General features: G+C 48.2%; 1 long non-coding RNA gene across 1 annotated transcript; it reads right to left on the bottom strand.

The window, feature by feature from the left end:
* Positions 1-1,356: 1,356 nt before the first annotated feature.
* LOC119381365 (uncharacterized) lies at positions 1,357-24,783 on the bottom strand. Its single transcript, XR_005181410.2, has 3 exons — positions 24,611-24,783; positions 10,814-10,871; positions 1,357-1,522 (listed from the first exon to the last, which is right to left on the bottom strand). It is a non-coding gene; the product is annotated as an uncharacterized LOC119381365 (long non-coding RNA).
* Positions 24,784-25,576: the final 793 nt, after the last annotated feature.

Below are 25,576 nucleotides of genomic sequence, written 5' to 3'. Positions count from 1 at the left end.
CGAAGAAGGCACGACAACAGCGACATAGTAAAGGTTTCTGCACCTTGCCTGTTCTTGCACTGCCTCCGTGATCGGTCCAACGATCACGGAGGCAATGCTAAGCGACGATGTCATGTGATGACGTCATCGTGTGACTCCACTTTACGTGACGTCATGATGACATCACAACTTTTGGCGATGTCATATGGTGACGTCATAAGTGATGATGTCTTTTTGCATTACTCGTGTTGACGCCGCTAACGCGTGGCGCCGCCGGCGCCGACGGTCAATTTTCGCGTTTGATGAGGCATCAAAGGCTTTCGAATTAAAGAAAGTGAAGAAGCACTGCGAAAACTAAGCAGTATTGCATGAGCGACCGAACCTTAAACGCGGCACGTCGCCGTGTGATAACCCAACGCAGGAGAAAACACAAAATAAGGGAAAAGCCGTATAAAGTACTCATACATGCTCCTCAATTGCGAAATTCAAAGCACTGATTCGTTCGAACTGACTGTTCGTTGGATACATACGAGGCTACTTTAAGATATATTCGTATACAAACGCCAGGTGTCTATACTGATATGCGCGTTCAAGAGTTGCAGCCACTGTACTTCCGCGAGGCATTGAGAACCGCCAGAGCCCTTGAAGGACTCTGGATCACCCGAGGATTTCCACTAGATGCTTTAAGTAAACGGAGTAAACATGCTTTTATAGCGGTAGTATATCGCACAGCGGAAGCAGCATGCGTTTGTCACGGACGAATTTCGTGCTCGAAGGCCTCATTCGACGCTAAATTGCACTCTATTAAAGCTTCCCCGAATGTACCTGAAGGTAATATTGCTCTTGAGATATAATCAACGTTCATGGGCACACTTAATCACGTTTCTGAGTTCCGGTGCGTGCCGTAGAACTGCACTGCCGGCTCCGCGCCGATGCCCTCACACGGGCGAGGGCACCCCTAGTGGCTGCTCCTGTCCCTATACCAAGCTTTCGCGGAAGCTTCATGACCAGGAAAAGTATTGAATGACTCTGGTATCAGTACCGTAGCCAGACATTCTTTCGCGTGGAGGGAGGTTCAACCATATATTAGACAGATTTAGTTGAGCGTCCGCAACAACGTGCGGACGCAGCCTGCCATAAGAAATGGCTGCCAGGCTGCGTCCGTACGTTGTTGCAGACGCCCAACTAAACCTGTCCATTATGTATGTTCATGCGTGCGTTTGTATGCGTGCGTGCATATATACGCATGCAAAGTTTTAAAAAAATTTTGGACAAGGCGTTTGAACCCCCTAGTCACCCCCCCCCCTGGCTACGCTCCTGGTGGGTATGAGATCCATTAAAGTATCCCATATGCGACTTTAGTTAACGCACACCAACAAGAGCACACCTGTGTCCTTTATTTCAGCCCTCAACCACGACGGGAAACCCAGCAGGTTCCTGGTCCAGGTGGGTTGTGTACTTCTCCCAAAGCATTGTATCTGTCGCTGATGCAATGGCAGCCTGGGCTGCATCCACTGCTGCTTCCGTTATTGTAGTACGTGCACTAGAATAAAAAGTCACAGTTTCGCCGCAAGGGCGAAGCAATCAATGCGATAGCACGAAATTGGAATCTCACACGAAGAACGGCATGTAGCTCGACACTTGCAGCTCGCAGCTGAAACACAACGAATGATGCCCGAAACCAACGCATGGGTATACGCAGGACAAGCATGAACTAACAGCTGTCACAGTTACTACGTCTTTGTGCTTGAGCAACGCGCCGCAAGTGTCGACAATGAAGAAGCAGACACTCTTACATATTTCTTTCTTTAACCGCGCCGCGTGGAGTGACTCCTATGCGTTTCCTGCCACATGGCGCCGTCTGACGCAAGGTGTGCCCGGTGTTCTCTTAGGGGCAAGGCACCTTAGGACCTAGCTTTGTCGTCGACTCTCCCTGTCGGCTGTCACCGTATATAGAAAACCGTTGTTATAGTCGGAACATATGTGTGTATGTTGCGATTACGATTGCCATTATAAAGTCCCAGATAAATGTCATATACAGCAACCAGAACCCTCGCGAAATATTTTAATAAAAATGAAATCGAATAATAACTAAAGTCGCTATGTTTATTTATTTATTTATTTATTTTACATACTTCAGCCCAATTAGGGCTATCGCAGGAGTGGGTTTTCTGTACATCAGCACACACAAGAATAAAACTCCTAACAACAAACAAACAAGAATACACTCTTAATAAACAAATCGCAAATAAATTCATTCATGCAAATACAAATGCAAATTACAACTCTTAATGAACAAAGCGCGAATCAATACATTCATGCAAGAAATCTTCTAAAGGCAATGATCTAGTTGACCCAGGCAATAGATTCCATTTTTCTATAGTGTGCGGAAAGAAGCTGAATTTAAATAGGTTAGTACGTGGATGGAACGGTGTCAGGTTGAGTGTGTGGCTATTCCTTGTGGGTTTCAGTTTATCAGGAGACAGATATTCGTTAGTTATCGTGTAGCGTTAACTAACGAATATCTAACGAATATCTAACGAATATGTTCCTCGGGTGGTTGGTTGTTTCCGATATCAACAATTCTGGCTATCACAATTCTGAAGAATGTGCTCAGTGGGATTTCGAAGGTGTCCTGCCTGACAGTTTGTCTTCAGCGGGAAACCCTGAAGAAATGCTTTCGTAAGACCACGCGTCGAAGACAACTTTAGAAGTCCGCGACATTTCCTCCTCAAAGGCGAAACATACGTGTTTATGTCGCGATTACGATTGCGAAACAAAATACATGCACAATCCCTTCATACAAGTCGGCGACATCAACGTAGACATTATGGACAGCTACTGGATTATGTAGTATATGATGTCTCGATACGCTCTACGATGCATTTCATATGACTGGAAACAATCAACAACCACCCAAGGAACATGGACAGACCTTGTCTTTGTGAACTTTAGAATAGATACTTTCGAAGAACCATTGGCTCTCCGTTTCACATACCACAAAGCAGCAATAATGAAGGGAAAGCGGAATCCAGAGCTCAAGACAACATGCGAATTATAACAAGATGATTAAAACAGAAGGGCATTAAGGAGGAACCAAAGAAATGTATTTGAATATATATACACTTTATGTCACTCAATTTACATTCGAGTGGCAACGCGCGGGTGACGTACGGTGACATACCGGTACGATACCCAGTGCTTCGCCACTCGTCATGATTCACACTAGTGGAGATGCCGTGATTTTATTTCCGTTCCACATCCCGAACGGGTACAGGAAGGGACCACTTTCTCTTGCGCGTCTCAAGGGCAGTTTTCAAAGTACAAGAAAATATAGTAGCGTTGCGTGATAGAAAACACCATCACGCTCCTCCGAAATCTGCGTACCACCAGCGGTAAGTGGTCTATATAAAAAAGCTCGCCGTTATTTCGCCGGCGTGTGCATGGCGCATGGTTGAGTTGTCTAAACCAGCGCGCTGGGTAGCGAGGGGTCGATGGTTCGAATCTCCGGTCGAGTGCTTTGGATTTTTTTCTTCTGCTTTATTTTTCATTGCGCCTTTTTTATACATATACATGTCTGGAACATGACGGCGATGACAGGAATCCGCCGAGAGTGTCCATATAATTGCTATCCCAATAAAAGAGGATTTATTACAGCAGTGTGCCTTTCACCGATGTACCTGGCACTCCATGGAGGTCATATTTAGCTTTTATCGCTTATAACTCTTAGCGATTGTTATAAACCACGTGGTTGTAGGTGCCTGTTTCGAAAGCTTCTAAACTGGAGGTTGTTTGTAGGTACTTCGGAATATTCGAAATCTTCCAAACAGCTGTGCACGAAAACTCATAGGCGCTTAGGGGAGCGCCGCTATTTCACGAAGAGATTGATAACTGCCTGTAATTAACGAGGACCCGTGGTCGTAGATCAGGAACACGTCTTTACTTCATGAAGGCTCGCTCCGGAAACCACTTCGTTCTCCTCTTCCTTTCGTCCCTGTCCCTACCCCCAAGACTATGCCCTACTATTCTGTTTTCAACATCCTCCGAGGGGGAGCGGACGAAACGTCACATCAGTCATTTTGTGGCTTCCATTACACAGAGCTTTGCACCGGCCGGTTCACCACGTGGCCCGTATAGCCAAACGTACGGAGCAGGCTCTAGCTACCCCGTCTCGTCCGGGAGGCAGCGACGTCACTCGCCCGAGTTTCCAGAACATCGGAGCAGTGTTGTCTTCGTTCACTATTCCCGCGTCTCCAATATGAATCTGCGTTGAAGCCTGGTCCGGGTGGTAGCGCGCTCCGATGTGGCATAAAAATGATGTGCGAGTCTCCATCTCCGCCGTTTCCATCCTGGCACGGCACTGGTGGTGTGCTCCACCTTCAGGTTTTCCTGCCCACGCTTCACCGCAGCGAAATGGCGTTGTGTCCTCCACGAAGAGCTTGGACATCTGCGGTGATCTTTGTTTCTGCGGCCCGAACTGTGCGACATCCCGAGTTCAGAGACGGATGCCGGCATGGACGCATTTCCTTCCGAAAGACTCATCACATCAGCGGCAAGTTTCTGTGCCTGGCTCTCCTTCTGCTGCCTGGGAACAAGCCGGTTGGTGTGCTTGCGCACTCGGATCGCGCAATGACGAGTTCGCTTCGGCGACGTCCGCAGGGCACTGCACTTCACAGCTTGTTTTACCACTGGGCTGCCTTCGACATTTGTCATCGTTTGATCTTTTTCTCGTGGTTCTACAATGCACTTCAAAATGCTTCCAAAATGTTGAACTTCTTCGGACACGTCTGTCCAGTAGTCTAACAGCTGTGCTGGATCAACAGAGTCAAGTGATTGTTCAAGAAGTTCATCTTTCACGCACGTCGTCGCCGCTTCACCACCGCCAAAAGAGACCTCAGTCATTGGATCCTGGCTCGGTGGCTTCATGTCTCTGCAGGTCATGACCATCGATTCGGTGTTATTCCCTTCCACTTCGATCGAAATGCTTTCATCCTTTTGTGAACACGCAGACAATCCGCTTTCGTGGTTGGAATCTGAGTCATCGAAACTTGTCATGTCTCCTTCCATGCCTTCGGAGATGCTGTCACAGTCATCGGCGATTGTACACAAACCAGCTTGGTTGTCGTTTCCGCTGTCATGTCTAGCGTAAGCAAAATGGGGATAGCACGTGTCACGCAGGAGAACAGACTGTTCGCGTTCAGACAGGAAATACTGCCCATCAGCGATCGCATACAAGACCTTCTCATGGTATTCTGCGGACTCATCGAGTTCCTTGTCAAGTTCCTCGTCTTCAATAACGTCGAGGATGTTCCTGTCCAACTGGCGGAGCTCAGCTTCTTTGCTCTTCAAAACGTTGACGTGCTTCATGACACGGCGCGCTTCGGCATCAGGATTCTGCAGCAGTTCTGTCAGGAGCGTAATAATCCGAGAGACGCTGACCCTGAGAGTTCCACGCACCTTCTGAAGACGCTCGGCCGAAGTCATCGTAGTCCGGTAATGACCACTCCCGGGTTTCACGGCACCAAATGTAATTAACGAGGACCCGTGGTCGTAGATCAGGAACACGTCTTTACTTCATGAAGGCTCGCTCCGAAAACCACTTCGTTCTCCTCTTCCTTTCGTCCCTGTCCCTACCCCCAAGACTATGCCCTACTATTCTGTTTTCAACACTGCCTATGCTGTACTTCGCAACTTTACTTCCGCTAGGTGCCCTGGGAGACACGTCATGCTCACAGACATTCCTTTCCTCACGGCAAGTTCACTGCATCCACAGAGAAATAAAGCATCACAAGCGGATCCTAATGCCATCGAACGATGTGCAAAACCCTATCGCTTTAAGAGTTCTAGCTTTTTAAGGTAATGCGGAGTTTTTTTTTAAAGTGCTGTGACAGTCACGTGCCTGTCGGGTTAAAAACAACAACAAAAACACGTGCGTTCAGTCGGGAATACGAGTACTTCGTCGTTGCTGAAGTTGCACAGGAATGACTAGTGAACAAATTTGCAAATTATTTTTGATTACCACGTTGAGTTCATTTTTAATATAAAAAATTACACCGTCTCCCGCTAAAGGTGACCATGAGGCGATGCGAAGCAGCGTTCCGGCATGTCGAGCCTGCGTTTCCTCCGTAGCAGTTTCCCGCCGACGTTGCCGCTTGAGCTGGGCTTCCCTAGCCGAGCTCGGGGTCCGCTTGCCAAAGTTTACTCTGGGCTTCGGCGCGTCGAGCCTTCCGCTGCTCCACCCTCTGCTCCGCGATCTCGGCAAGCGTTAAGGTATTACTGAACTGGCGCCGAAGTTGACGTTGGAACTCATGACACCGGCTCAGCCGGCGCATTGACTGAGCGTGTGTACGACCAACGCGAGCCTTTTATCTAAACGAGGAGAGGGAGTGGAGAGGGTGAGTGTGAGTAGACAAGGGTAGAGGGGGAGCGGAGAAGAGGCGTGTGGAGAGGAGGCGTGTGGCGAGGGTTTGCGCATGCGCGGTAAGGCTGGTCACGCCACACCCTACCACCACCAACGGATTGAACTCCGCCATAAGATGCTTCACATTTAAAAATTCAGGAGCTCTTCCCCTAACAGAGAAATGGGGGCAAGCGAAGCTTGGCGCTGGTGGGCCTGACGTAATCTTTGTTTCTTTCTAGGTAGCGGCCATCCGCGGAACGCTGTTTTCGTGTTGAATCGTCATGGCGTCTTTCATTGCTCTTTCAGCGTTCGTCCGTCTGCATAACTACCTAACGAAATGACCGTTATGCGATCACGGAAACGGGGATTAGGAATACAATTGCTTCGAAGTCGGAAATTTCCTCAAATTTTTCATTTCTGATCCCAGCCTTACGCGCTCTTCAGAAGATCGCTTTTGGTCCACCAACACGAAATATCGCAATGAAGCGCCGATAGCAAGTCTAATGCTTCCAAATTTACTTTTTTGCATTGTCCGCAGAATACCTTCGTATGCTTCAGTTCAGTTCACATTGGGCAAAAATAGGCGTGTGGTCTATTGTTCAAGGAACTCGTTTTCGGGCAGGGGGACCCGGGTTAAGACCTCAGTTCTGGTAATAAAATTCATTTTGTTTGTTATTTGTTCGGTGCACGCAAGCTCTGAGTGAGGAGGGCCTTTTGAAACACCATCACCAGCAACACAGCTTTGTCCATAAAGCTTCGCTTGAAAATTAGACATGTGCGCCGGACACAATATCACCGGCGCGCCGGTGTTTCCACCTCCGGCGGCGACGCGTGAACGGCGCGGGCTTCATCGGACCAACGGCGGCGCGGCGCGGGGGGGAGGTGGCGGGGGGAGGGAGCGCGATGCAGTGTATGCGATAAGTACACGCCGTAATGTTACATGAACGAGGGCTAGCAGCTTACTCTTTTTGCTCCAATCACTTAACCCTACAAAACGCTGGTGTATGGCAATACGGCCGCTCCCGGGAGAGAAGCGGTTTTCGGTCAGTTTGTCGTATCAGTGGTCCGAGCGCTTGCAGTGAGCTCACAGCACTCACGGCGCGTAGAAGGTATACGAGCCGTTCGCTGGGGGATGTCTGCCGATATAGCGCACCTGCCAGCGCTTTTGACAATTCACAGTTGCTGCTCGAGTTACGCAGTCCCTCTCCCCACACATCGCTTCCTGCTCCTTCGCCCAGCAAACGATGGGCGGGGCGTTTCCTTCTGCTTGAGGAGCAATCGACGGTAGACCTCGCACGCGGATTGATGTTATTCCGTGTGACGGAGATGGCCAGCTTGTTTCATCTCTGCTTTAGCCATGTTCCTTGCCAAAGCTCGCGAGCTTTTACTCGCAGGTAGAACATACCATGCGCGGAGCGATGTTATCGATTTAAGTGTTTATACGGAACATGACGGCGACGGTGAAAACCTGTCCTTAGTATCCATACAATTGCTAACGCAATAAATATATGCAAAATACCGTCGAAGCGGGCTCGCCTTTTTCCTGGAAAGCTGCGTCGTCTCCGCTGTAAAGAGTGCATCCGTTGGAAGAATCATATAATACGGCATCTTTTCCATTGGTTTCGTTCTCGCCTTCAATACCCTTCTTACAGGGGACATCTCCATGCCACTTGTTTCTTCATAAAGCACGCGTAAAATGTCAGCACTAAGCGTTGAACCTATCATGATTTCGCGCTTGTCGGTTACAGTCTGTTATCTCTGCATGCGCGGTCGCAAACGCACAAAATGGAGCGAAATCAGTTAATCGCGCACGATAGTCGTGCGAGAGAAGAGCGGGTGGGCGGCTGCATAGCAAAGCAGTATGGAAGACAATTCACAACTGTTATTTCTCGTATATGGAACAGTCGAGAGTATGTACCCTGATGATGTCACGTGAATCACAGTTCTGGCATGACGAAGTGCACCAATGACAAGAAACGCCAAGAGAGAATAACGCGCTCGTTGTTTTAGATGTGAAGCATCTTATAGCGGAGTTCAATCCGGTGGTGGTGTGCGGCGTGACCACCCTTACTGCGCATGCGCAAGCCCACTCCACACACCTCCTCTCCCTCTCCGCTACCCTCTCCCCTTTCCCCTCACCCTCTCTGCATCCCCTCTCTCCTCTCCTCCTCACCGTCTCCCACTTCCCTCTCTCCCCTCCCCTCTCCACTCCCCCCGCAGAGGGGGAGTGGAGAGGGTAGGGGAGAGAGGGAAGTGGGACCTCCTTTAGCGGTAGATGGTGTGATTTTTTTTGTATTTTCAGAGGCCGTTAGGGGCTCTATATAAAAACAGGGCGTCCAAACACGGACACAGGAGAGTAGTCAAGACACCAGAAACGCCGCTAACAACTGAAAAATCACGCCGCGGTGGAACCGAAGGTAGACACAAATATTTTTCTGCGCATTCCCACGTAATAGGCCATGTCTATCAATCAAGTGCGAGTACTGGTCTAGGTGAGAGATAGCTGTTCACTCTCTCGACTTTTCTTTTATCTCCGTGTTTCCACGTGATGTCCTCTTAACATGAATACCTACCAACTAGCTCAGCTATATTCTATGTTTGCCACTCTTTTTACTTCTGTGTTATTTATCGATTTACTCGAGTGAAAATGAAAGGAAAAAGTGTACTAACGCAGCGATATATATATATATATATATATATATATATATATATATATATATATATATATATATATATATATATATATATATATCTTACTTATCTATTTTATTTATTTATGCGCAGTGTACTAGGTCCAAGACTCCAAGAATATGCTATCCAGTGAGTTGGGCCGTCGCCCTTTAAGGTCGGAGGACGCGGCAGCATTAAGGTCAGGCAATACTCGTAATATTTCTGGAGAAGAAAAAAGATACTACAACTTCTGTGTGGGGAGCTATCCTCGATGCGTTCATCCAAAGAAGATGTCCACAGTCCATTTCGGCAGAGTGCATTCAGTGATTCGAAAAAGCGGTGAGCCGTGATGTCACCTCGCTCTTGACCACGTCGCCGCACCGAACCCGCCAACACATTCCTAACGTATAAAGAGAGTGGATGAAATGCACAGAAAGAGGAACTTTTCTAGTCTGAACTTGCATATGAATGTGTCCCAGATGTTTGACAACGATGCCGGGAACGCGTACTGACCTCACAGCTGCGTTAGACGAGCGGCCGCATTAAACCTAAATCGATGGCTCCTAATCGATTAAACCTAACACGATCAAGAGACATTTGCACCGAAAATCGGATCTCTGAGGGCTGCGTTCGTTGGATTGAAGCGCATTCCGTCCATGTCATTTGTGTCGAGAGTGTTTGAAAGCTTCGTGATGTCATGATGGCGCTGCAGAACAAGAATCGGAAACAGGTGGCGTGCTTCTCGCCGAGGTCCCACTATTCCGCGGCCGCTGAGATGGACAGTTCATTACATAGACACATCGAGAAGAGCTCCTCCGGCGAAGTGCAGTATTTTATTTCCAGTTTCCCCATTCGAATTGAAAGAAGAAACTAACGGCGGCGCGCCGCAATTATTGCGCGGCGGCGGCGGCGGCGTGATCTCTCTTGGGACTTCAGCGGCGGCGCGAGCGGCGTGACGAAAAACAGGCGGCTGCGGCGGCGCGGCGCGGCGGCGCACACCTCTACTTGAAAAAGGTGTGAGGAATCACACTATGTGGACATCTGTCTCTTCTAAATAATAAAATGGCGCGTGGTTTCCGAGATTCAGTACTAAATCACAATGACGATATCGAAAGTTAACGCACACAAAAAGGGCGGCCATTTTGTTCCATCCAACCGGAGCCTCGCTTCACCGCATGGTTTCTGAGATTCAGCACTAAATCACAATGTCGATATCGAAAGTTAACGCGCACAAAAAAGGCGGCCATTTTGTTACATCGAACCTGAGCCTCGCTTTACGAAATCGCGACGAATTCTCCATGTATGCTCGTCCCGCCTATACCCTGCCAGGAAAGCGGCAAGTACTCCCACTGTCCAAAGCGTATCACCTAGCTTTAGCGCGCGAGGCTCGCCGCTTGTCGGTGTGGTTCACGGTGGGTACTAGAAAACGCGCTATTTCCACCTGTTATCTCACTGAACAGCGTACAACTCGTGGGCAGCCACCGCAGTGCTTGTTCTTGGAGATAATGCGGCAGGGGCAAATTTCGGAGCAAATTTTCATTTGTCGACGAATGTGCTCGCCGCTATCGCCTGGTTTTGGTTGACTTGTTCTTCAGCCGGGAGTCCGACAATAAAGTGTTCACTGAAACCTGCCCTGTTTTACTCCTTGCCGTCAACACAACGTAGCACTGCAAATATTTCTCTTTGAGAGGACAGCCGAGGATGTGCCACAACCTCAGCAATGCCAACGTGCAAGAATACACCAGTGTCAGAGCCATTTCTTACGGTTTGGTAACAGGAATGAATTGCTCCATCGTCGATGTAAGTTCCCGAGCAGCAGCATCTGAAAAAAATAAAGAAAAAGAAAAAGTAAGCGCATGTTTCTCTTTGGTTCATACAGATGACTGATGGATTTCGAATTAAGATTTACGCCGTGTCTTATTGAGCGCTCATGAATATAGGAATATTTACGCACGTATCGATTTCGAAAACATTGAGCCCGAATAATAGCATTATATTGCCATCTCGTTCGGGACTAGCGCCCTGCGTAAGTCATGTAATCCTCTGTTGGAGGAAAGCCTTCAAAAGCAAGTCGCTTGTCTCGCGGAGGCTGGCTAGTAGAGGGACGTGATAGTCGCGCGGGCGCAATGTCTGCATCGCAGAGGAAATACAGATTGACGCTTGAGCGAAGAGCACAGAGAGGAGGGCAGGTTGAAGCAAGATGAAAACTTGGAGGACGCTTGAGCTACGCCTTCAAGCGTAGACCGTGATAGCGTAATCGGGCCCTGTTCGCATCGCCTTTTCAATCGCCGGCCCGGTATCGCTTCTTGGTGGATGCCCGAACCGTGCCGCAACCAATGGAACGTCCGTGCGCCTTTAAAGGGCCCTTTCAAATTATCCTATGTAGCGAAGCCTTTAATGAGTGATGGGTTGCGCTCGCCATAGCCTTCTAGTGGGTCGTCGCCTTTGGCTCTTCGCGCTCGCGCTCTGAGTCCGTGTTTGTGCCTTGACTGTCGCCATTGCTTATCGTCGCCGACTACCGTTCAATAAACGCCTCAACAAATTGGTGGAGAGTGCTGTGCTCCTATTCGATGCCCCTGGAGCTGAGATCCCGTACCCTACCAACTACCATGCCTCTCCGTCATCCATCTCCCATCTCCCCATCTCCGTACAATGTTACGTTGGTGCGAGGAGAATGTCTCGGCAGCGTGGAACCCCTCGAAGACGCACAAGTTATGGACGAACCAGATGGCACGCACTGCCCCAGTTCCGGCACGCTCAGTTCTGTTACCACGTCTGGTTCATCGCCCGCTGATGTATTTGCTTCTTCCATTGCTGACAACCTTACGCCGGTCCAGCGTTCCCAGCTTCTAGACCTCTTGGAAGAATTTCGCGCTTCTTTCGATATTGCTCAAACTTCTCTCGGCCGCACGTCCACCGTTACGCATCGCATCGACACTGGCGCCCAACCACCACTGCGGCAACGTCCATATCGCGTATCTCCCACAGAACGCCGCGTAATCAACGAGCAAGTCGACGACATGCTTCGACGGGATGTTATTCGACCATCTAACAGCCCCTGGGCGTCTCCTGTCGTACTTGTTGCGAAGAAGGACGGTTCTGTGCGGTTTTGTGTGGACTACCGACGACTCAAAAATTGGCCGCGTATCTGCGTGCTTCGCTGCAAATGTCGTGTAAAGACGATAGAAGAGGCGCTGTGTGAGATATGGACGCCATCTGGCAATACGTCGGGAAACATGAGTGCTGTGTTGCGTGCTGGTAGTCCCGGCGCAGCAGCAGGCGAAGACCGGCGTTGACCAACGCGACCGGCGGCGACGCCAGCCAGCCCGAAAACGCGGTTTGGCGCGAAGCGCTGAAGCAGAGAAACGTCCGCACTCAACGAGTACTCTCCACACACTCTTTTATTTACACGTCGCCTGGGTAAAACAGGAACGCCAGAGCGGCGCCCACAACCGGCAGCCTGAGCCGCCCTCAACGCTGCTTTTTCATTTTTTAAATATTTTTTTTCACCTTCTTGGCCTTCTCAAAACTAAAGTTTTTCAACACCAACCCATGGCATTCGTACAGTGCAATACAGAACCGAAACCGAAACACAACCATGAGCTCGTGGGAAGGGCACGGAGGAAGGCAAATTTCAGCGCAGTCGCATTTTCAGCTTTGTTGAAACAGCGGTCACTAGACGACGACGAAGTAAAAGAAGGCACAGGACAGGCAGCGCCTGTCCTGTGCCTTCTTTTACTTCGTCGTCGTCTAGTGAGCGCTGTTTCAACAAAGATGAACGCATACCAACTCGCTCAAGCTCCCATTCTTATGCATTTTCAGCGCAGCTTAAGAAACGAGGGTCCTTAAAATTACGTATGTATGCATTTTCTATTACAGGAACACGCCACCTAATACTTACCTAGTGATGTTGCACCTCAGATATGCATGACATTTACTTTTTGATCGAGAACGGTCACAAGTATGAACAGCCGTACCAGTTCAAGACGGCTGGCCCTTGGGCAAGTGGTTCAACTTTGGCCGAGTGGCTGAATCGAGGGACGTGCCGACAAACAGAAAGACAGACCAAAATTTCTGCGTTTAAGTTCCCCAAGAAAGACTATCGTCTTTAATAAGATCACTCGTAAAAACGTGTATCCACTACCGCGAATAGACGATGCGATTGACAGCCTACAAGGAGCCGAATTCTTTTCGTCTATCGATTTGCGCTCAGGGTACTGGTAGGTACCTATGGCTGATGACGCTCGACCGAAGACCGCCTTTGTCACGCCCGACGGCTTGTACGAATTCAACGTCATGCCGTTTGAGCTGTGTAATGCGCCCGCCACCTTCGAGCGCATGATGGATACTGTTCTGCGCAACCTGAAATGGCACACGTGCTTGTGCTATCTCGACGACGTCGTCGTTTTCGCTCCAGACTTCTCCACGCATCTTCAACGCCTCCGGCATGTGTTGACGCGTTTGAGCGACGCTGGTCTCCAACTGAATTTAAAGAAGTGCCGATTTGCACCACGGCAGCTGACAATACTCGGCTACGTCGTGGCCAAGGACGGAATTCTCCCCGATCCAGCCAAACTTCGGGCCGTGACCGAGTTCCCGAAACCTACGTCGGTCAAAGAACTCAAAGAACTCAAACTCCGTAAAAGTTTCGTAGGACTGTGTTCCTACTTTCGGCGCTTCATTCGAAACTTTGCGACTATCATATCACCGCTGACGAAGCTCCTCGGAAGTAGCGGGCCCCTCCATTCATGGTCGTCCGAGTGCGACGACACTTTCGCAAAGCTCCGTCGTTTGTTGACGTCGCCTCCCATACTACGCCACTACGACCCTACGGCCCCTACAGAGGTACACACAGACGCCAGCGGTGTTGGCCTTGGCGCTGTCCTTGCGCAGCGCAAACCAGGATTCCCTAATATGTCGTGGCATATGCAAGTCGTACGCTTACTAAAGCCGAGACCAATTACACCGTCACCGAAAAGGAATGCCTGGCGATCATATGGGCCCTTACAAAGTTCCGACCCTATTTATATGGCCGCCCATTTGATGTCATCACCGACGATCATGCACTATGCTGGCTGTCGTCATTGAAGGATCCCTCAGGCCGCCTCGCCCGCTGGGCACTTCGCCTACAGGACCACGATATTCGCGTGCTGTACCGCAACGGACGCCAGCATGCTGACGCCGACGCCCTCTCGCGCTCCCCCTTGCCTGACGACGATACCCCCTGCTCGGTACCTAACAATGTTGTTTCTTCCATCGACGTTCACACCATCGCTACCGAACAACGCAAGGATAAATGGATCGCCTCGCTGATAGACTTACTCACTGATCCGTCGGCAACACCAACCACTCGCGCGTTGCGTCGTCAAGCCCACCATTTCACCATTCGTGACGACCTACTGCACCGACGCAATTACAACGCCGACGGCCGCCAGTGGCTACTTGTGATACCCCGCAGTCTGTGTTCTGAAATATGCGAGTCTTTCCACTCTGATCCACAATGCGCGCACTCTGGGGTATCCAAAACTTACCACCGCATTCGACAACGATACTTCTGGCGAGGGATGTACCGCTACGTGCAGAAGTTCGTTCGCTACTGCCTCGATTGCCAACGCCGAAAACCTTCAACGCACGTGTCACCCGCCGGTCTACAACCATTACCTTGCCCGAACCGTCCGTTCGGGCGCGTGGGCATCGACTTGTACGGACCACTTCCTCTGACATCGGCTGGTAACCGCTGGGCCATCGTCGCTGTTGACCACCTTACGCGATACGCCGAAACCGCCGCTCTCCCAGCGGCTACAGCGCGCGATGTTGCCTCCTTCCTGCTACACCGATTCATACTGCGTCACGGTCCACCCCAGGAGCTTCTCAGCGATCGAGGCCGTGTCTTCTTGTCGGAAGTCGTCGAAGCCATTCTAAAAGAGTGCCGTGCTGTTCACCGCAAAACTACTGCTTACCACCCGCAGACGAATTGGCTCACCGAACGCTTTAACCGCACGCTTGGCGACATGCTCTCAATGTACGTCGCCGCCGATCACACAAATTGGGATGCCATTCTGCCCTTCGTCACCTACGCCTATAATACCGCCCCTCAAAGCACAACTGGTTTTTCACCCTTCTTTCTATTGTACGGAAGGCACCCGTCGCACACCATCGACACGATACTCCCATACAAGCCGGATTCAACTGAGTGTGCGCCGATATCTGACACAGCCAGGCTTGCGGAAGAGTGTCGCGAGCTTGCCAAGACGTTTACAACGCAGGAACAAGAGCGGCAGAAGAGCATTCGCGGTGGAACCACCACTTCTGAGTCCACGTTCCTCCCTGGAGCGCTCGTATGGCTCTCGGTCCCTACCACTGCAACTGGCCTCTCTACAAAACTACTGCCGAAATACGACGGCCACTACCGGGTCGTCGAGCGCACATCCCCGGTCAACTACGTGATCGAACCCATCGAACCATCTTCGGACATGCGCCGCCGAGGGCGTGACATCGTCACCGTGGAGCGTCTCAAAGCCTACTATGACCTACTCATAGTGACGAGCTGTTAGGTCGCCCGACGGCTCCCTTTTCGTACCCGGAGAAATTGTAGCGAAGCCTTTAATGAGTGATGGGTTGCGCTCTCTATAGCCTTCTAGTGGGTCGTCGCCTTTGGCTCTTCGCGCTCGCGCTCTGAGTCTGTGTTTGTGCCTTGACTGTCGCCATTGCTTATCGTCGCCGACTACCGTCCAATAAACGCCTCAACACCTAGAACATCTGCTGCAAGTATATTTGCGAAGTGCCCACTACGACATAATCCTTCATTTTGCGAGTTGGCGAGGTACCCACTACGCGTTCATAAGGCAGAACGCGCACTTGCGCAGCTGCATACGTAGTTGATGCTATTGTTAACGCTGATTTTAAAGACGATAGTCTTTCTTGGGGAACTTAAACGCAGAAATTTTGGTCTGTCTTTCTGTCTGTCTGTCTTTCTGTTTGTCGGCACATCCCTCGATTCAGCCACTCGGCCAAAGTTGAACCACTTGCCCAAGGGCCAGCCGTCTTGAACTGGTACGGCTGTTCATACTTGTGAACGTTGTCGATCAAAAAGTAAATATCATGCATATCTGAGGTGCAACATCACTAGGTAAGTATTAGGTGGCGTGTTCCTTTAATAGAAAATGCATACATACGTAATTTTAAGGACCATAGTTTCTTAAGCTGCGCTGAAAATGCATATGAATGGAAGCTTGAGCGAGTTGGTATGCGTTCATCTTTGTTGAAACAGCGCTCACTAGACGACGACGAAGTAAAAGAAGGCACAGAACAGGCAGTGCCTGTCCTGTGCCTTCTTTTACTTCGTCGTCGTCTAGTGAGCGCTGTTTCAACAAAGCTGAAAATGCGACTGCGCTGAAATTTGCCTTCCTCCGTGCCCTTCGCATGGGCTCATTGTTGTGTTTCGGATTCGGTTCTGTATTGCACTGTACGAATGCCATGGGTTGGTGTTGAAAAACTTTAGTTTTGAGAAGGCCAAGAAGGTGAAAAAAAATATTTAAAAAATGAAAAAGCAGCGTTGTGGGCGGCCTTCAGGCTGCCGGTTGTGGGCGCCGCTCTGGCGTTTCTGTTTTACCCAGGTGACGTGTGAATAAAAGAGTGTGTGAAGAGTACTCGTTGAGTGCGGACGTTTCTCTGCTTCAGCGCTTCGCGCCAAACCGCGTTTTCGGGCTGGCTGGCGTCCCCGCCGGTCGCGTTGGTCACCGCCGGTCTTCGCCTGCTGCTGCGCCGGGACTACCAGCACGCAACACAGCACTCATGTTTGCCGACGTATTGCCAGATGGCGTCCATATCTCACACAGCGCCTCTTCTATCGTCTTTACACGACACTTGCAGCGAAGCACGCAGATACGCGGCCAATTTTTTTCTCTCACAACCAACGACGCCGACACCAGAATTTCTGCTAAACGAGCTCTTTAACGCTATCGCGTCAATAGTACGTTGGAGCTGCTGATTTTAAGCATTGCCATGCTCGCTTATGCGCAAGGCACAATATGTCATATACCATCTTAGTGTTCCTCTTCACTGCGACAGTTTGAATATATCGGTTAAACCGACATTCTGGAATGTGCAGAGAGGTGTTCCTGAAATAATCATTTCGCTAGTCCTCCTGGCGCGATAAGTCTACCAAATATCCCAATGTTCCTTCCTTAATTATTATTTTCAATGTATAATTTTCAAGTATCCGCTCTTCTTTGTTTAATCAGCAAATATTTGCTTGTTTATGTAACAGTATTACAAAGTAAGAACTCAAGATAGTTTCAATAATTCAAAGGACATATCAAGGAATGCATTTTTTGAAAGTGGTTCACGGGAATTCCACTTTCTTGGAAATTAAACTTGCATATGAATTGAGACGTTTGTCTCATTTCTATGATTTTATCCGCCCATATTTTTCATTTGCATTTTCGGGGGAAGCATGTCTTATCAGGTACCGAAGGAAAATCTGTGTGTCCCATTGCACCTCTTAATTGGAAAAGTACTCTGCAATAGGACAACTTACGACACTGGAATTTTAGAACATTCCAAACCTAGCCGGGTGGTATTTTTAAGGCATTGCTTACAAAAACATGCCATTGCAACAAACAAAATAGCTTGCCGTGGGATGCAGGCACCGCAGAATAGGTAAGAAGTATAAAATGGTACATCAGTTTGTTAAATGTAGAGTTTGCGATATTGGCAGTGGAGAGTTACAACATCAACTGTGCTAAATTGGCTGCATTGGAAGGTTCCCCGAAAATATGAAGAACAACATAATATCCCGTAGTAATGCATGGGGCACGCAGGAAACACATGGTGATGTATATAGAGGTACATCGTAATAACGACTCGCAACCTCAATTTCGTTAAGTGAATTGGTACTCGACCACCTGAGGATGTAGGGTCCTGGCCCTCGGCATCCGATGTATGTCAGGCCGCGAATCGAATCGCACGCGAAGGGGTAAGGAGACATACGTATGTGCGCGGGTGTCGTTGGATATGTTGGGCAAGTTTCCTTGCGCCTCGGATTGGTCTGACCGGATTCTACGAGTGCGAGATCGCGTTCTGTATGTCCGATAATCACTAGGAAGGGTGGGATGCGCTTCTATAGAACGGTCACATTTTAAAAGGGGGTATTGTCACAATCTCTGTTTCAAGTTTTTGCGCACATTTGGTATTTCAACACAATAGCTGAAACCGCGCACTCGCACCGCACGTAGTATTATAGGTCTTGCCGCTACAAAGCGCTGCGCACGTATGGGCTTGCGCCAGATATCCGGACTACGTCATCGTGTAAGGCCGCCACCTTGCGTGGTACGCCAATGCCCACGCATACGTGGACAACTCCTGTGAATGTTATTCACAGTTGTGCTATCCATCCCGCTTCATGCACTGTAACAAATAATCGAATATACGATGGGTAGCCACATTGCTTTTCAATAAGGTCTTTCCTATCTCTCTCACTGTTGTATTGAAACTGCAAGACCCTGCACTAAATTTTTCGCAGGCGGGGAGAAGGTAATCTACAGGAACTTGAATGTAACTGCTCGTCGCTGTCACAACAACGACAACTGTGAACGTAGATCTGATCAAAGGTGCATCGCTTCGGCCTAAAGGCCGTTATCAAAGGCGCAAAGAGTGAATATGAACTGTGCGTACACTTTTGGATGCTTAAAAAAGAAACTTGGGGGGCTATGCAGTATCGCTCGAGCTTCTCGGGAAGACGAGGTTGCTCCGAACTCGCACTACGGTGGTCATGACAGGAAGACAGCGCGGAGGGTGCCATAGTAGCGTTGATAAGAAACGGCTACAAGAACGATCATGCCGTCACAAACGCATGTGCGGCATTTTCGGTGGTTTTAAGAGGAACACCAGTAACACCGGGAGCGTACCCGTCAACCCCGTCACTGAGTCAACAATTCTATACTGCAGTAACGTCAGCGTGATGGTCGAGCTATCCTTTTGCCAACTGAACATCGCGCCTCCCACAGGCGTGTTCGTGGGTGTTTGTCCTTTTTCGGGAAGTTCTCTCGTTCTACCTGCAGCATGGAAATTTTCAGTCTCGTTCAGCTCGTTTCGCTTCTCTCGAATGTTACAGATCAATAAATGAACAGGTTACTGCTACTTGCGTTGCCTGAATGTTTTTCTGCAGAAACGAATCGGTAGAAACAATGTCTCACAAACAAGTAAATAGCGCCATTTCTGGCTGCAAATGCTAACAGGGGCGCTTGCTTCATGAATGTGAGTAGGACATCGTAAGCGCTGTGAAATTGAATGGGGGACATCGTAACCACATGACGATATAACCTCTAGTTCTTCGTGCTTGTGTGCATAGTGTTGCATTTAAGCTCATAGATGAATGGTGTTGCTCGCTGGCTTTGCGGCGTGAGCACTGCTCGTCGGCAAGAGCGAGCGCGGTGGGCAGACCCGATCTTCGCCGCGGGTGTCTGTCAATCAAACTGATTCACGCGCAAACTCGGGTACAAACTCGTTGATTGTGAAAAGGCCCCAGTTGAGCTCGCCACTGTCATAGTGCCGGCGTGACTGTCAAGCGTTTCATGCGGTGGACGTTAAGCAGCAGCTTCTTCGCATATAAAATAATTTGGTCAACTTCCACTACTTGTGCAAGGCTGGAGGCATCGGATGATCTTGTGATAAGCTAGCTTCTTGCAGCTTTTTACGTGGCTTGTCTACTCAGTCTGCTTCGGAGTGGATACCGCATATGTTCGGTCTTGATTTTGATGGTATTATTTAGGTAAGTCCTAATTAACAAGACATTGGATAGTTATGTGATAATATGTAGTGTTTGAATGAAAACGACTATAATTTATCAGGTTTAATTTGCGCGGTCTCAACGCTGCTATGTCGAACCTTAATCATTGTGCTAAACACCGACGCTTGGAGAAGTAGGAAATATATCGGAGCCATATGAATGCTTTGTACGTACTGTACAAACCAAATTTATCACAACACTTTCAACGAAGGATTCGCTCAAGTATCTCGTGAGAGTAGGACAAACGCCCCGTCGAGGATATAATGTAATGCAGACGTGAAGCACTGTACACTTCAGTAAAGTTTACACTTGTCGAAAATTTATTGCCAAGCACACATTTCGGTCATCACAGGATGCGTCTTCAATTGGCCCGTTCCAGGTCCTGGTGAACGCTAATAAGATCAAAGGCACATTGTCACTGCCACCCACAAGAACATTCCAATGTAGGGCCACAACATTACAGTTTCAGAAATGAACACTTCCGCATCATTGACTCCTAAAAGACTGTGTGGGAATTACTTCTTTTCGAAGCTTTACTGAAGGAAGCATTCTGCTTTATTGAAATTATGTTTCTGTTGAGTGGCGTCAAGTTCACTCAACTGTTACATGTTCTCCTCAATCAAGAGTTGTTCCGGCACTATGCGTCTGCGCATAGTGTTTCGCGCTGCTGTCGCTCATCCCTGTTACACAGAAATATTCAGCAGCCTTAAACTAATAGGCGGGTAGAAATATTAGACGGCAGATGCAACGCCACTGACTTCCGAACGATAATTCCATTCAACACACACTTACGGGCATAGTAGACACTCGCGAAGCGGTCATACTGCTGCATCGAATGTTTGGACGGTGGGCTTTCTACAGGTTCACCGAAGAATAGGCATCGTGACCGTAATTAACGATTCAAATACCTACCGGAATATCGGAAGTTTCTCTGTATCAGGAAATTCGCACCTTACCCAGGCAGCACAGCGCATTGGCCCAATATTGTTTATACGTTGGCAAACGATGGCCCAATGATGGCCCATACAAACCACTATAAAACCAATGTTGGAAAGCCAGCCTACAAGGATGCCAATAATGGTCCATCTTTGCCAGCCAACATACAATATTGGTCGTGTCATTCTTTGAGGTTGGCAACAACGGCCCATGGTTGCCGATGTACATACGATATTGGCAGAACCAGGCCGTATGGATGGCAATATTGGGCCAGCTTATCCTTTGGTAAAACAATATTGGTTAAGTAATGGCAGTAGATCGGATATATTGTCCACTCAATCTGACTGGTTAAACAATATTGGACGGCCAATGCTACGCGCCGGACAATATTGTCCAGACTTACGCGTTGTCGCTCCAATGTCTTAAACACTGGCAAGCATATGCATGATATATCGGCAGGAATGCTTTTTTTCCCCTTTTGCTATCACTGAGTGAAGTTTAGCCCGAATCGAGCCACCACCTGCGCATGCACGCTATTATGAAAATCACTTTGTCCGGCATCCAGCGCACCTCAAAGAAGATTTCTGGTTACTTATCACATTGCTTTATTCTACAAATATTCTACAAAAGCCCCGCGTTACACGGCGGCGAAGGCATCACGCCGTCCAACTGGGAGGCTGCATGTTTTTACTAGCCCCGGACTCGAGAACAGCTATGGCCGTCCAACGGGCCCGCGACGCAAAAGAGACTTGGTATTTCTGTTCCGACGTGGGAGCGGCCCGGTCGAGTCCTAATCCGAAACGTGCTCTGAACCCATTCCTTATTACGTATAACAACGCGATTGTAGATGACGACCCCGCATTTCTGAAAGCCAGCGGCCGTTTCGGCCGTCCGCGAGTGCCGTTTTCGCTCCTTTGCATCGCATATTTGCGGCGCTTCGCGCTTGGCGCGTTCCGAGGTTCGTCCTAAATAACCCGGTTGCGGCCAAATATGACCGAATTACCGAGCGTTCGGTGCCATTAAACAATAAACATGTTTGGCGGGACCAGAGAACACGTCCTAATTATCTGATTTTCAGAATTAATGAGTGTGGAATTAACGAGTTTTTACTGTATAAATATGGCAAAAACAGTCCATTGTTGTCAGTCAACAAACAAAACTGGAAATTCCATTCTATAAGAAAGGGAACAATGGCGCACACAGGGTCTTGATTTTTAAGTTGGCATTTAGTGTGGCACAAAATATATCCTAAACAGTTCGACAAAATTTGTTTTAGAGATGTTGAGCAATGTAAAATAAGTACCAAGTTTTCAAGTGAGTTTTGCGCGCTGCTGGGAATACATCTATGAGAAAGGAAACACAGCACATCATCTCACTTTTCAATGCTTGTTAAAAGTTAATTGTGTGATACAGCCAGCGTATACAACGCAACTGTATAAAAAAAGAACCCTGCCTTTACATTGATTGAGGCTGTATATAGCGTTGATGAGTTAATGGAGTGGAATATAATTCTAGTCTGCTTCGCAATGGGCCTCTGCGCTGGTGCGCCTTTTGCGCACGCGCACCGAAATTTTTCTGACGGCTTTATTAGCGGCGAACAATCAAAACATTTCATGTCACTTCAACCACACCACGTATTTTTGTGTTTGCTACACGACTGGTTGGATTACAGTATTGTAACTTCTTTGTGTGCGTGCTACAGCGACGTGCTGTCCAAGACTATGGTATCGCCCGCGGAATCTCCAAATGAGCGATGAGTTATGTTTGCATTCTCAACGCTTCACGCAACCAGACGTGTTCACTTCGAACAAATGTTCTCGGTGATCGGGAGGCCGGAGAAGCAGCGCGACGCCATGTTTTGCTCAGGAATTTTACCTCCTGTCCTCCCGGCAGTGGGGTTGCGCGGGGGTGGCTGGTCATAAAACACTTGTCACTTGACGGCTGCTCCGCCCACGACGGTTCAAACGTGGCTCCGGGCTTTCGGTGCCTTTGAAAACGAGAGGGGGGGGGGAGATGGAGGGAGACGACGGCACCTCGGCAGATGCGTACGCGTTTCGGCCCCTTCTGGCCGGCGGCTATTCTTCGTCAGTCAGTGGCGGTTACTTTCCCTCGTTCGGGTTCCCGGCATCGGCGGGCGCGCGCCCCTATTCAGTCGAGAGTCATCGGGAAAAAACGGAGTCGGATACCGAGACAGGATGCCGCGATTCTATGGATACGGAGATTCGACGACGATGCCACAGTGAGAAGGCAGCTGTCCTGTTCTTCACCGGACTTGATTGTTTTGACTTTTGAAGAGCGATCCGCAGATGAGCGCCGATGTGTCCTGACAACTCGCAAACTTTCCGCCGGATTTTTGTGTTCGTATCGCGTTCAGTAAGTCGTTTCTTTCCTTAGTCGCATGTTACTTTCCGTGTTTTTCGTACGTGAAATATGTGCTGCGTTTATTAACGTTTACATTACCGCGTATTTTCTCTAAAATTGTTACTTTGTCAATACCTATGTGGTGGGCTTTGCTGTGCGCGTCGAAGCAGGTTAGTTAAGTCCTCGCCCTTAGCGATGTTTCAGCATTTGCGTTTGTTCTTTTGTTCTTTTCTCGCGTTGTCGTGCGCCAGCTAAACATCCGTTTTTGATTTGCCCTTCGCCGCTCGTTTCGCGCAAAGGAATGATGGATCTGTAACACACAAATTTTCATTAGTTTTGAAGTTGTTGCAGTCTTTCAAGCTCTTGCCGCAGTTACCTTTTAATTAACAAATGGGCTATGAACTTTCCGCTAGTTCAAGATGGTCATGGATTTCGGCTGTATCGAATGTCTGTTCACATGTAGATGTTCATTTATTTCATTTTGCATTACGCTTCGCTTTTCACTCACTTCCTTTTGAACCTTCGGTGAACTGACAACTTAAATAAGCGCTAACAGGGAGGCTGTGTGTGTTTGTGAGTGGTCCCGTTTCCGCAATTTCTAATATAAGAGCGTTATTCAAGGTAATTAGTGTAGGTTCTGTGCAAGCGGTCAGCAGAACAAAGCGTGAAATGCGAAATTATTTTCTCTTTTTTTCCATGTTTCTTTTTTTTTACTTCCCTTGACTACGGTTTTATTATGCGAGCCTATTTTCTTTATATGCACATACCACTAATCGCTCTTGTGTTGCACTCTCTTTGTAATTATTTGTTGTTTCATTGTATCACAATTTGTGTTATTTTGTATTCAACTACTGTATATGCCCTCCTGCTATGATCCCTTTGGGATTGGCAGCATTTACAAATAGATAAATAAATAAATACTTGCAGAATCTTTGCCATATGTATATATGCAGAATAAAGTTGTGTGTACTCTCAGCTTTTGTACGCTGATTATCCCTGCTGCTTGCCTAAAAGCAAAAGCGTGGGCAACATGCATTTATTCACGTGCACAAAAATCTACCTCACGTTAAACTACACATTCAGTGGAAAATGTTTTCATTTCCAGCGTTAAACGCTGGAAATGAAAGAACGATGGTGAAGCCAACAATATAGGCTGGCAAAAAATATTGGAGCTGCCAATATTTATACAATGTTGGCGATACGTACGACGAACAATGTTGGCTACAGCCATCCTTGCCATTATTGGCGATATGTTGGACGGACAATGTTGGCTACAGCCATCCTTGCCATTATTGGAAAGTCATTGGCATCCAATATTGGACCAATGCACATTTAGGTGTAGCAAACACCCAAAAGCCAACGCAGGACCAATATTTCTGCCAATGTTTACCAACATTGTTCCGAGATTGGTCCAATGCCGGCGTGCTGCCTGGGTACATAGGTTTTATGAAAAGAAAACTTCTTATTATACTCACAGTAATAGTGGCGCCAAGGCGAGCAACGCAAGTCCTGAAAACCGCAAGCCCGACATAATCAAGCCGGATATAGCAGAACTTTAAGTTTGTAAATTCCTCTGAGTGGATACCTTATTTAGCTGACGTTAGAACAGCTACAAACTTCTCAAGATACTGCCGCTTACACCAACACTGCCTCTGAACTGTGGAGCGAAAGTGATCTGTATATGTAGTCCTTTCCTTGAAATTGATGACGCAGTGTTAGGATATTTTTGATAGCTTTATTGCTAAGCGTCAAGGAAAAGTATGAGCGATAGCGGTTTATTAAATCTCATTGACGTCTACGTGTGGTTCATGACGTATTATTCAAATCAGTTCTCCTCAATTATCATTTTTACCGCGGTATAATGATATCGTTAAACCATATTGTTATTTAGAGACCCAAGTTCCATGAAAATCTTGGTGTTGCAAAACGGAAAGGCGAGCTAGTTGGTACTGATTCATAATGGTGTAATAGTAGCGCAATTCCCCGCAACGGAGGTCTTGTTCAAACACCGCGATCGCACGACACGAGAACTCGCAGAAGCTTTTCATATTAGCACGAGGGCGTCTACGTGCGTTAGCCATCCTTCTTTAGCCATATCGGAGAGGGAAGTTATTCTACTCAAGGAAAGGGGGTAGCCTGTTGGGGGGCGGAGGGTTGAAGGTGATGTGTTTTTTGTTCTGGTTTTTGCCTTTTGCCTTGCCCATGATGCGCATGCGCGGGAATTAGTCGATCGTCAAGTTTAGATATATTTTCTGTTCAAGCAATAAAGCTTTCAGTTGTGAGTAAGCGCTTGTGGTGTTCACTTTCTTGTCCTCGTCTTTTTTTGCGCTACTATTACACCATTATGGATCTTGGTGTTCTCACAGGATATTTCCAAGCAAACGAGCTGCGAAAAAGTATTTCAATATTTAATATTTATTATTTATTACTACCATATTTAA

This window comes from Rhipicephalus sanguineus, chromosome 2 (assembly GCF_013339695.2).
Source record: "Rhipicephalus sanguineus isolate Rsan-2018 chromosome 2, BIME_Rsan_1.4, whole genome shotgun sequence".
In the NCBI taxonomy this organism is placed as follows: domain Eukaryota; kingdom Metazoa; phylum Arthropoda; class Arachnida; order Ixodida; family Ixodidae; genus Rhipicephalus; species Rhipicephalus sanguineus.
Note: the sequence above shows the minus strand (reverse complement) of the source record. Positions and strands in the feature narration are given on the sequence as shown.